The sequence below is a fragment of the Silurus aristotelis genome, assembly GCF_946808225.1.
Source record: "Silurus aristotelis genome assembly, chromosome: 2".
Taxonomy (NCBI): Eukaryota; Metazoa; Chordata; class Actinopteri; order Siluriformes; family Siluridae; genus Silurus; species Silurus aristotelis.
The window spans coordinates 9,278,965-9,291,587 of NC_139575.1; positions in this window are offsets into that span (position 1 = coordinate 9,278,965).

Here is a 12,623-nt window from a genome sequence, read left to right on the forward strand (position 1 = left end):
CATTTGAACAGTACTGCATTCACACAGCAATTTCTTACATATCCATGCTTCCTGAGGTGGTCTTATTTAAGTTTTTTGTTTTTCTGGCTCCCAACAAGTGCTCAAAAAAACTCTGGTTTCCTTTTGCAATGGGAATTGCTAAGTCTGGTTTCTAAGTAAAAAAGAAGTGATTTGTCCAAAGAATATGATAATCAGTGGTTTATATGAGGAGAATGTTTAATTTGGCCATGCTGAGTGTGTGAACACAAGAAAAAAACAAGAAAAAGAACCTGAAATTGCATGCAAACTCAGGGGAGTAAACACAGTTGTACTTAGTTGTATGCATCATTTTCTGTTCCTAGGCAACAGATTTGATATTAAATGTGTGCATGAAGAATGCAAAATTATAAGCTATAGTTATGTAATAGTGAATTTCAATTATAAAATCTAGACTGTTATGACTGTGTTGTATTTATGCCATGCTGTGTTCAGGTCATCAGAGTGTCTAAACAAATCTGCCCACTAAACAGTTTTTTCCTCTCCTTTTTGAATCCTGGTTTAGTAAAGGGTAAGTATTCACCAGTCAAACTGTGATCCAGCAGAACCTCATGGGAAAGAGAGGTAGCTGGCTGAGCAAACACTCTAAGCAGACAGGAGACCAGCAGTTTTCCTGTTTCTCCTCGCCTGCTGTTTGATTCCTGATTGGCTTGCTTCCTGGTCACATATCGTCCCGTGGCCATATGGTCCCGTGGCACTGCTTCCTGCACCGAATCTCCACAACTCTTTTTCTACAGCTGCTTTTCATTAAAGCGCTTAAAGTTTACTCTCTCTCTTTTTGTGGTTTTCCCCTCGTGTAAAAAAAGAGGTAAACAAAATTGCAGACACCCATTTTTTTATCAGGTCCTGGATTATAATGCATTAAAAGGTCTCATTAGCAGTGATTTGTGTAAAGCTGCTTTGAGACAATGTCTGTTGTGCAAAGCGCTATACAAATAAACTTGACTTGACTTGACTTGACAGTGAAATGAAATATTCAGCCTAAAAGAAACAACAGGAGAGAAGATAATGCACACGTGGCCACAGGAAACAGGAAGGTACATTCAAGGTTGAGGGTTATTTGTAGTATATGGCATGTTGCATGTTTTTTGTTCATCCACATCCATTTCATTTTTACTTTCTTTGTTGTCACTAATAGGTTTAATATGTTTCTATCACAGATTTAAAATAAAAAGCTTTAAAGATTTTTTTTTACAGAAGTTACTTCATAGATCTTAAGAGCAACATTTTTTATTGAATAATAACATTTACTGTTGTCTAATTACATATTGAAAAAACATTTTCTGCTATAGAAAATCTTAGGAATTTTTTTTAAGTATTTTTTATAAATCTCACAAGGCTTACTACAATTCTGATTCAAAAATACATACAAATGATCTTAATTCCTTTCAAACTAAACTGCATTAAATGTAACAGAACCTTTTAAAATTAATATAGCCATAGGCTATAGAAAAATGGTGTACATGTGTAGGGCAAGAACATCTTGTTGAACCGAGTTTAATCCATTCCAGTTCTGGTGGTCCTTATTGGGTTCTGCCCACTCAACATAATTACTTCCGCAAAAAAACATTACCAATCAGCTAATTCCAGTAAACACCAGCTGTTTTTTGTAGTGAAATACAGGATCTAGCTGAGTTCATTAAAAGTGTGAGTCAGCTGTTAACATTCATCCAACAGAACCCATCTGATGAGAATTCAACGATGCAAAAAGCTGACCTCACTACTGCAATGATAAAGTAAATGTTACTAAATAAGTAATTCTTTATGGGTTTTTTGTGTCTTTCTAAGACATTTAATAGTTACTGTATGTATGTATGTAATGATAAGTTTTAATTATAAGAGGCCATTGCAGCTGCTGAAAACACAAGTATTAAACAGGTAAAGTGGTTGGGGGTATTGATTGAGGAAACTCGGTCAGGCAAATGCACCTCACACAGGTTTATTTATATAACCTGCACTTCCTGCATAAGAGTTTGTAGAACAACATAAAGCCATGTTTCCCTTTAATGATAATACAGAATTATAAATAAAGAATTTCTACCATAGCCTAAGGATTTCTAAGATAATATTTGTGTAATTCCTTTGTCAGTAGTTACTGCACTGTCTATCTAGAGACACTTCTCATGTCAATCAATAACCCTGGGAATTCATGAGCCTCTTAATTCTCTTATAGTTATCCTATACTCATACATAGTGGTGCCAGAGCTGATGCTGGAGCAAGGAACCAAATAACTTTTGTAATAACCAGCCCACGCTTCCACATTTATAAGGGTAAACATTTAAAAAGTCTTTCCTTTCATGAGAAAAGCACTGCTTGTATATAATGCTATTTAATGCTAATTCTGAGAAGCCGTGCTGTGATCGAAACAGGGATTTCCTCCTCGCTACCACCACCATGCCGTGAACCAACAGTGAATTTACTATTATTTGAGTTTCTTCATCTGTTGTAAAATTAAAAGCGGTTGCTGTAATAACATTCACCAAGTAAATGAGGCTTGTGATTGTCTTGTTCTAGAAAATACTGATATAGAGTTCAAGTCAAGTCAAGTCAAGTATATTTGTATAGCGCTTTTCACAACAGACATTGTCTCAAAGCAGCTTTACAGAAAACAACAGTGAAGGTGAATGGTGTGCGTTTGTCCCTGATGAGCAAGCCGTGGCGACAGTGGCAAGGAAAAACTCCCTTAGATGATATGAGGAAGAAACCTTGAGAGGAACCAGACTCAAAGGGGAACCCATCCTCATATGGGTGACATCAAGAGTTTGGTCATAAATCTTTCAACAATACAGAACAATTTGTGATCATCATAGATCCAGCATCAGCTTCTCCATGCCAGGGCCTTTAAACACTCGGCATCTACTTCTCCATGATCATCCATAGGTCCATAATCTTCACGAGGTGGGACGTGACTGGAGCTGGCCAAACCTCAGGATGCCTCGGGATGGGGAGAGAAAGAGAAGCAGTGGAGAGGAATTAGCGTAGCTGCTGTTCATGATATTAACAGCACAAGTTGAAAATGTGCATGTAATCATATATTCTGGAGCACAAGGTTGTGATGTGATGTGTGTGATGTGTGTTATGTGTAGGCTTTGCTAAAAAGATATGTTTTTACTCTACACTTAAACTGGGAGAGTGTATCTGAACCCCGAACACTGTCAGGAAGACTATTCCAGAGTTTAGGAGCTAAATGTGAAAATGCTCTACCGCCTTTAGTGAACTTTGCTATTCTAGGAACTACTAGAAGCCCAGAGTTTTGAGATCTCAGGGAGCGTGACGGATTGTAGCGTGTTAAAAGACTGGATAGATACATGGGAGCCAAACCACTTAGTGCTTTATAAGTGAGTAGCAGTAGTTTGTAGTCTATTCGAAACTTAATAGGAAGCCAATGTAGGGACGATAAGATAGGGGTTATATGATCGTATTTTCTTGACCTAGTAAGAACTCTTGCTGCGGCATTCTGAACTAACTGAAGCTTGTTTATTAATGATGCAGGACATCCACCTAGTAATGCATTACAGTAGTCTATTCTAGAGGTCATAAACGCATGGACGAGCTTCTCTGCATCAGATATAGATAACATATTTCTTAGCTTAGAACTTGATTGATGTGATTTTTAAAAGATAAGTTGCTGTCTAAAATAACTCCCAGGTCTTTTACCGTTGAACTAGTAGTTACAGAACAACCGTCTAAATGCAGGCTGAGATGCTGGAGCTTCTGTGTACTATTTTTTGGGCCGATGAGCAAAATCTCCGTTTTATCAGAATTTAATAGCAGAAAGTTATGGGTCATCCAATCTCTTATTTCTTCTACACACTTAGTTATGCGAGCTAATTGAGCTGTATCGCCTGGTTTGGATGAAATATATAGCTGGGTATCATCAGCATAGCAATGGAAGCTAATTCCATGCCTTCTAATAATATTTCCTAATGGAAGCATGTATATTGTAAAAAGCAGGGGTCCTAGAACTGACCCTTGTGGCACGCCATAATTTACTAGCATTATCCTGGATAGCTCTCCATTTAAATCTACGAAATGGTAACGATTGGACAGGTAGGATCGGCTAACTAGTGGTACTCACACCATCCAGTAAACAGGTGCCATTTTGCCGCATATGACCTTCCGTGGAGGGAGCTCTGGACTGGAGAATATACTCTATCAAAATAGTGGAGAGACTAGAGGCTAGGAGCTGTGCCCCCACAGTCTCCAAGGCTCTGGCGGGTGCTAAATAAGCTTGCCCCTGCCTGATAGGGGAGATCCCTCCTTGGAGGAAGCTCCCAGGGAGGGCATTCGAGAAGGGCTACCAGGTAGCAACCACAGTATGCCCAACCACCATGGGGCCACCAAGAGGAGACAAATTCAATCCTGGCGAACTCTTTCCAGAAGTCCTAGGAGCAGCGACAGGGGAAGAGTGTACAGGCTACGCCTTTCTAAAAAAGGGGCATAGTAGTGGGAAGGGAAAAGCAAGACGACTATAAAACTTTATGCTGTTCTTGTAGACAAGGGCTGCAACTAAGGATTAATTCCGATTATTCGCTTAAAAAAAGAAAAAAGAAAAAAGAAAAGAAGCTGTTTTACTTATTATAACTACATAAAACCCCAATTCAGGGTATTTATGTATAAAAATTGCTTAAAAAATGCAAAAGCCAGATATTGAGGAGTGTATGGGGGATTTTTCTTTCTGTAAACAGAAAAAAAAAATCTTCTTCTTTCAGCTTCTCCCATTATGGGTCGCCACAGCAGAACATCTGTCTTCATACCCCCCTGTCCTCTATCTTCCTCTTTCATACCAACTACTTGCATGTCTTCCCTCATCACATCCATGAACCTCCTCCTTGGTCTTCCTCTTTTCCTCCTTCCTGGTGGCTCCATCCTCAGCATTCTCCTACCGATATACCCCATGTACCTCCTCTGCACATGTCCAAGCCATCTTAATCTCGCCTCCCTCAACTTGTCTCCAAAACATCCTACATGTGCTGTCTCTCTAATAAACTCATTTACTCCCACTGACTTTTATTCCCCTTCTCTACAGCGCGTATCTCCACCTCTCCAGGCTCTTCCCAACCTGCTCCCTACTCTCACCACAAATCACAATATCATCTGTAAACATCAAAGTCCATGAAGACTCCTGTCTGACCTCGTCCATCAACCTGTCAATCACCACTGCAAACAGAGAAGGGCTCAGAGCCGATCCTTGATGCAGTCCAACCTCTACCTTGAACTAGTCTGTCATTCCCACTGCACACTGCTGTCACACTGTCCTCATACATGTCCTGCACCACCCTCACATACTTCTCTGACACACCTGACTTTCTCATACAAAACACACAATGCAACTCATTCTGACCTTTTCTATATATCTTCATCAACATTCTCAAAGCAACGGAGGCGTCTGTGGTGCTCTTGCTCGGCATGAAACCATACTGTTGCTCACAGGTGTAAATTGTGTAAATTAACATTTGTACTGTTTTTAATGACAACAGCAGATGGCAAGATGACAACAATACAAAAAAAAATACACTGACATTTTGTTTTGTTGAGAAAATATAAGCATATAATTGATAAAATACAATTAATAAAATTTTGTATAACAATTAAATTATATATGCATAAATTAATTACTTTTATAATAACAATTAAATTATATATGCATAAAGTAAATATACATAGAACATAGAACATTGCTAGAGACTCAAAGCACTTTTGTACGTCGCTCCGGATAAGGCGTCTGCCAAATGCCACAAATGTAAATGTAAATTTCCTGCTGCCATTTGACCCTGTACTCACTGACGTTTAGCAAACGGCTATGTTATCTTGTTGCCATGCTAACCTGTGACGTGAGCATCCCAACTAATCAATAACACCATTTGTTGACAAAGAGTGGCTTTATCGATTATTATCTATTTTATCGATTAGTTGTTGCAGACCTAGTGTAGACCTTATCGATTAGTTGTTGCAGACCTAGTGTAGCTAGTCCTCAAAAATCTTTAATACTTTAGTATTATAAATCCTGGTTGAATTCAGGACACAACATTAGGACATTTCTGTAATTAAAATGATGTCTAACTATTACTGTATCAGGAGGCTTATTTTGATCTCTGCCACTAGTTTCTAATATGTATTGTATGACAGTAACTTAATCCTTCTGAATTTCTCTTTTCGGAACTTCATGGTGTTTCCTCACCCAGTCTCCATTCTGTCAAAGTTCCTCTGGAAATCTGGCAAACATTTCTGTAAGTAGAAACTTAAAGACATCTTCTTTTCCTGTCCACTGCTGAGTTTATTATTCTGCAGATGTTTGCATGGGAAAATTATCTGGGCCAGTTCTAATAAACTGACAGATTTGTTTCAGTGGAAATCTTATAGTGAAGCTGGACTTGTGTGAGCTTTCACTAAGTGTCACTCAAGTCTGTGCCATTTATGTAAACTGTCTTCAATATGGTCTGAGGAGATGATATATTTCCTTGAGAGCCTTAAAAAATAGTTTTCAGCAACATTGTTATCATTAAAGGATTCTCAGAGCACCCGCGACTTCTGGGGTCACATGCTGGACTTCTTCTGCAGCACTGGTAACCCTGGAGTCTGACAATGTGTTTCAAGCTCTTACTTTCTTTAACATCCCAAGCAGCACAAGGAGTGTTGGGTACATGTGGAAACCTGCCAACTATCACAACAATGGGTGGAAATGAGAATTTATTGCACACTTTAACACACACTCCCACAGCTAGTACAAACCACATTGTATACACACACATACACAGTGTTTACAGTGTTACTGCTATTGTTTAATTTAATTTAAACAAGCACTCAAGGATCAATGTAAATATTATATCAAAACCTTTTGAGATATCATAAATGTAGTGCATTGCATTGACAAATTCAATAAATCACAAATCACAAATCTTTCATTAAATATCTTCCAATTATCATACATTTGGGAAGAGCATAAATTTTTTTATGTCGATTTTACATTTTAATACCCTCACACAAAATCAAACTTTTTCATTTATGACACTGTTAAGAAACACTATCTGTAACACTTCTGCACCTGTCACCAGTGTGTTAATAATATCCCGTTAGAAGAATTCACAGCAACAAATCCTCAATGCCATATTTTTTTTAGATAAGATGTAGATTAAATATACATAAAGGAGCTTATTTAATATAGTCAATATTTTTCTGAATAAAATATTTTATATTTTATATAAATATTATTAATATACTTTCTCATGGACTATATAATATAATATAATATAATATAATATAATATAATATAATATAATATAATATAATATAATATAATATAATATATAATTTTTCATGGACTTTGCACTTATGATCTTGTGACCACACTGTGCATGAAAACATAATGATGCAACTTTATCTGAGAAAAAAAGAAAAGAAAAGAAAAAAGAAAAGAAAAAAGAAAAGAAAAGAAAAGAAAAGAAAAGAAAAGAAAAGAAAAGAAAAGAAAAGAAAAGAAAAGAAAAGAAAAGAAAAGAAAAGAAAATAATCAGCTATCATCAAGCCATAACAATAATGTGAGATAATTGCAGTAATGAAAAAATAAGGGTTGAGGACAATAGGCGACAGACCTGAGGAAAGTTATGGGGGCCAAATCTCCTCCCCCTTTCCGGCTTTATTATACAGAAACACCCACCCTGTCTCAAAGCACCTAGTCTGTATTGACACAGCATCAAATGCTTTCCCTAACAGCTTCCTGTTGCAAATATTTACTACTCTGATTCAGCCGTATGCAAACACACACACACGCGCACACACACACACACACACACACACACACACACACACACACACACAAAAACAGACATCCAGACTACAGTTACATAAAACATCTCCATCAGAATATTTAATGGGCAAAGGCCAGAAAAATAACTTATTTAGCACTTTTAAATAAAATGTCTATTGGGTAGAGTCTTGTTATTGGTCTCCCACATGGATACTCTGCACTCCTCCAATAAAAGTTTTTTAGTTTATATCTAACCCATGGGTAACAGGATAATCTTACCTGATACTACAGATTTACATATGAACAGTTGCTATAATCAAATAGATTGTCCTGTGCACATCCCAAGATTTTAGACACAATATAAGTTATCCTTAAAAATAACTTTTGTGTTTGTACTGAATATAATTCTATTTATGTATTTTTTTTTTATATCTTTTAATGTATTTTCTTTTTCTTTTATAAGAAATAGAAATAAAAACTGGAAGCTTCTGTCACCGAAACAAAATCTGTGTAAGTGCAAACATACTTGGCTATAAACCTCTTTCTGATTCTGAATCTGATTCGGATTCTGATTTAATATCATTTATATTATTATATCAATTTATAACGCTGTGTTATATGAGAGAAAAAGCTTCTTCTTCATGTTTTCTTAAGGAGTTTTTGTCTTTGCACTGTGCACTGACCATATAGGCTGCTTTGTAAAAGCACTATAGAAATGCAACTTTTGAATTGAACTCTGACACCTTTTCTCAACATTCATGACATTATAATAGCAAAAACATTTTTTCTGGCTATTTCTAAAGAGAGTCACTAGAAAAGTTCTGTGCTCTTATGAATAATAACAACACATAAAATACTGTTTTTATATACACAGTAAACAGGAATAACTCCCAAAGGTGATTTGTTATTTATGACTGTGTCAAGTTTACTTTTCTGATATGCAACACTGCAAACAAAAGCCTAAGGAGGGTCGACTTTCTATCTTTAAATGTCTACAGTACACCTCCTGCAGCTGCCCTGATAACAAGATGCAATACATTTCCTAATCTTCCTACAGAGACTCTCTATCATTCTGCAACTCATGTCCATTTGAGTAAGTGTTACTAAAAATACCATTGGAATTAACCCATACCACGTGAAATCAAAATGCATACATCGCATATAACCTATGTTGTATTAATCCTGCTTAAGCCTCTGGGTCGCTTGAAAACAGGAAAAACTAAACAATGTCTGTCTGCCCCAACTGTGATTATCTGAGGTTAACAGCTATCGGAAAGAAAACAGAAAATCACTTATATCAGCGCCCACACTAAGCGCAAAATTAATATTCAATGAAGAAAAACACGAGACAAATGATTGGGCACACGTGCAGCTCAGGCCTTTTCCATGCAATTAAAGTCGATTTGAGTGAACAGTCAGACACAACATACAGAGTCATATTGTTCCTGCTTTTCCTGACTTGGACTGCCACATTGACAGACATTCACTTCTGTCCTGTTTCCTTTTGGGAAGTATCGTGTTTAGTAAAGCTGAATATACAGTACTTGAGAAATTCATGGTTTTCAATGTCAGAAACTGAACACTCGGTTGAAAGCTCAACACCTGTGCATTAAGCTGTGTCAGCATTAAAGACACTGCATATGAGCAGGCATTAAATACAAAAATTACAGTCATATTGTATTAATTTGATACATTATAAATAATTATCAAACATAATACGATACAAAAATTTAAATTTAAATAAAAAAATCTATCTGGGATGAATAAAGTAATCTATTTAATGATTTTTAATGATTGTTTATAAAAGTGGTTAATAGTAATGTTCAATTAATGCTTAGAAATTATTACCTATTAATTAATAGTGTATGTATTTATTTATATTACACACACATACACACATACACACTGTTATTAAATAATTTATAAAAATCACTTATAAAAGGTATTCCGAATGTAAAAATTAACAGAATAACTGATTTTTCTGATACTTAAAGTGATTTTTTGAAAGTATTCTATGTTTTTTTTTAGCTCTTTTAATAACAAAGGACTATGTTGTGAATGTAGCATGTAATGTTTTCAGTGCATACATCCTTGTAAAGATGAGCAACATGAACTATACAACATGAACTGTAATTTATAAAAAAAGATTTTAACAACATTATTGTCGTTCTAATATTTATCAAAGTCAACTATTCTGCCACAATTTCTTTTAATATTACAAACTGTAAAAAAGAAAGAAAGAGGCCTTTACCTGTCTTGTGTACATTACAGTATAATGAATATAGTGAACTTTAGTGTAGTCAACTGTGTATATACGTCCTTTTATCGTGGTTTTTCGTTTATCGTGTTCGGGTTTGGAACATAACCGCGATAAACAGGAGATTATTGTATATACAGTGAGTATTTGAACACCCTGCTATTTTGCAAGTTCTCCCACTTAGAAATCATGGAGGGGTCTGAAATTGTCATCGTTGGTGCATGTCCACTGTGAGAGACATGATCAAAATAAAAACACCTGAGAAAGTCAATGTTAATATTCGGTACAGTAGCCTTTGTTTGCAATTACAGAGGTCAAAGGTCTCCTGTAGTTTTTCACCAGGTTTGCACACTTTTGCAATTTTGGGATTTTGGCCCACTCCTCCACACAGATCTTCTCTAGATCAGTCAGGTTTCTGGCCTGTCTCTGAGAAACACGGAGTTTGAGCTCCCTCGTAAGATTCTCTATTGGGTTTAGGTCTGGAGACTGGCTAGGCCACGCCAGAACCTTGATATGCTTCTTACAGGGCCACTCTTCGGTTATCCTGGCTGTGTGCTTCAGGTCATTGTCATGTTGGAAGACCCAGCCTCGACCCATCTTCAATGCTCTAACTGAGGGAAGGAGGTTGTTCCCCAAAATCTCTCAATACATGGCCCCGGTCATCCTCTCCTTAATACAGTGCAGTCGCCCTGTCCCATGTGCAGAAAAACACCCCCAAAACATGTTGCTACCCCCCCCCCCCATGCTTCACAGTAGGGATGGTGTTCTTGGGATGGTACTCATCATTCTTCTTCCTCCAAACACGTTTAGTGGAATTATGACCCAAAAGTTCTATTTTGGTCTCATCTGACCACATGACTTTCTCCCATGACTCCTTTGGATCATCCAAATGGTCATTGGCAAACTTAAGACGTGCCTGTACATGTGCTGGTTTAAGCAGGGGAACCTTCCGTGCCATGCATGATTTCAAACCATGACTTAGTCTTAGTGTATTACCAACAGTAACCTTGGAAACGGTGGTCCCAGCTCTTTTCAGGTCATTGACCAGCTCCTCCTGTGTAGTTCTGGGCTGATTTCTCACCTTCCTTAGAATCATTGAGACCCCACGAGGTGAGATCGTGCACGGAGCCCCAGTCCGAGGGAGATTGACAGTCATGTTTAGCTTCTTCCATTTTCTAATGATTGCTCCAACAGTGGACCTTTTTTCACCAAGCTGCTTGGCGATTTCCCTGTAGCCCTTTCCAGCTTTGTGGAGGTGTACAATTTTGTCTCTAGTGTCTTTGGACAGCTCTTTGGTCTTGGCCATGTTAGTAGTTGGATTCTTACTGATTGTATGGGTTAGACAGGTGTCTTTATGCAGCTAACGACCTCAAACAGGTGCATATAATTTTGGATAATAAATGTAGTGGAGGTGGACATTTTAAAGGCAGACTAACAGGTCTTTGAGGGTCAGAATTCTAGCTGATAGACAGGTGTTTAAATACTTATTTGCAGCTGTATCATACAAATAAATAGTTTAAAAATCATATATTGTGATTTCTGGATTATTTTTTTTTTTTTTAGATTATGTCTCTCACAGTGGACATGCACCTACGATGACAATTTCAGACCCCTCCATGATTTCTAAGTGGGAGAACTTGCAAAATAGCAGGGTGTTCAAATACTTATTTTCCTCACAGTATATATATACACATTCATCTCCTGTAAACAAAAAAAAAAGCTTTTTTTGGGTGGGGTCCTCTTATTGTGGTTTTTAATGTATAAGTATATATTCATTAATCTCCTGTTTATCGCGGTTATGTTCCAAAACCGACCGCGATAAACGAAAAACCACGATAAAAGGATGCCACCACAAAAATGCTTTTTTTTATTGTAGTAAATCATCCTCCCACACACTTTTAACACACACAGAAGACATTTGCAAGAATACAGTAATTGTATTTTTAGCAATAAATTTCATTATTTCAACCTAAAACTCCATAAAAACAATTCCTTTTAAGTATTTTGCTCTATCGTGCTATCCGAGAGAGGCCGGGAAAATCTGCCAAACAAATTAGTTATGTGGTAACCGCGATAAACCGCGATAAACCGGAGGCACAAGATTCGAACCGCGGTAAAGCAGGGGGATTCCTTTATTACAGGACAGTCCTTCTTCACATATCCAAGCTTGTTAGGAAGCTGTTGTGAGAGCACCGGGGCAGATATAATACAGCGCCCCTGGATTAAAAAGGGTTAAGGGTCTTGCTCAAGGGCCCAACTGTGACAGTGGTAGCCCAGAGCCTTACCCACTGAGCTTGCACTTGAATCAATATGGAATTAATATGTATTAATGCTATTGTTTTACACCACAATAATAATTACTATAATTGTCATCAGCATCATCAGCATCTAACAGCCTAATGGCAGAGATAATCATATTATATTCCAACACATCATAAAATTTTAGTCCATAATACTTAATAATGAGTTCTTTTAAATCAGCACACCCTGAATACATAAATTATCCTCCACCATAAATTACAGTAAAAAAAGATTCTTCTCCTCTTTATTCTAGATCCTCTGAATTCTCCTAACACACCGAC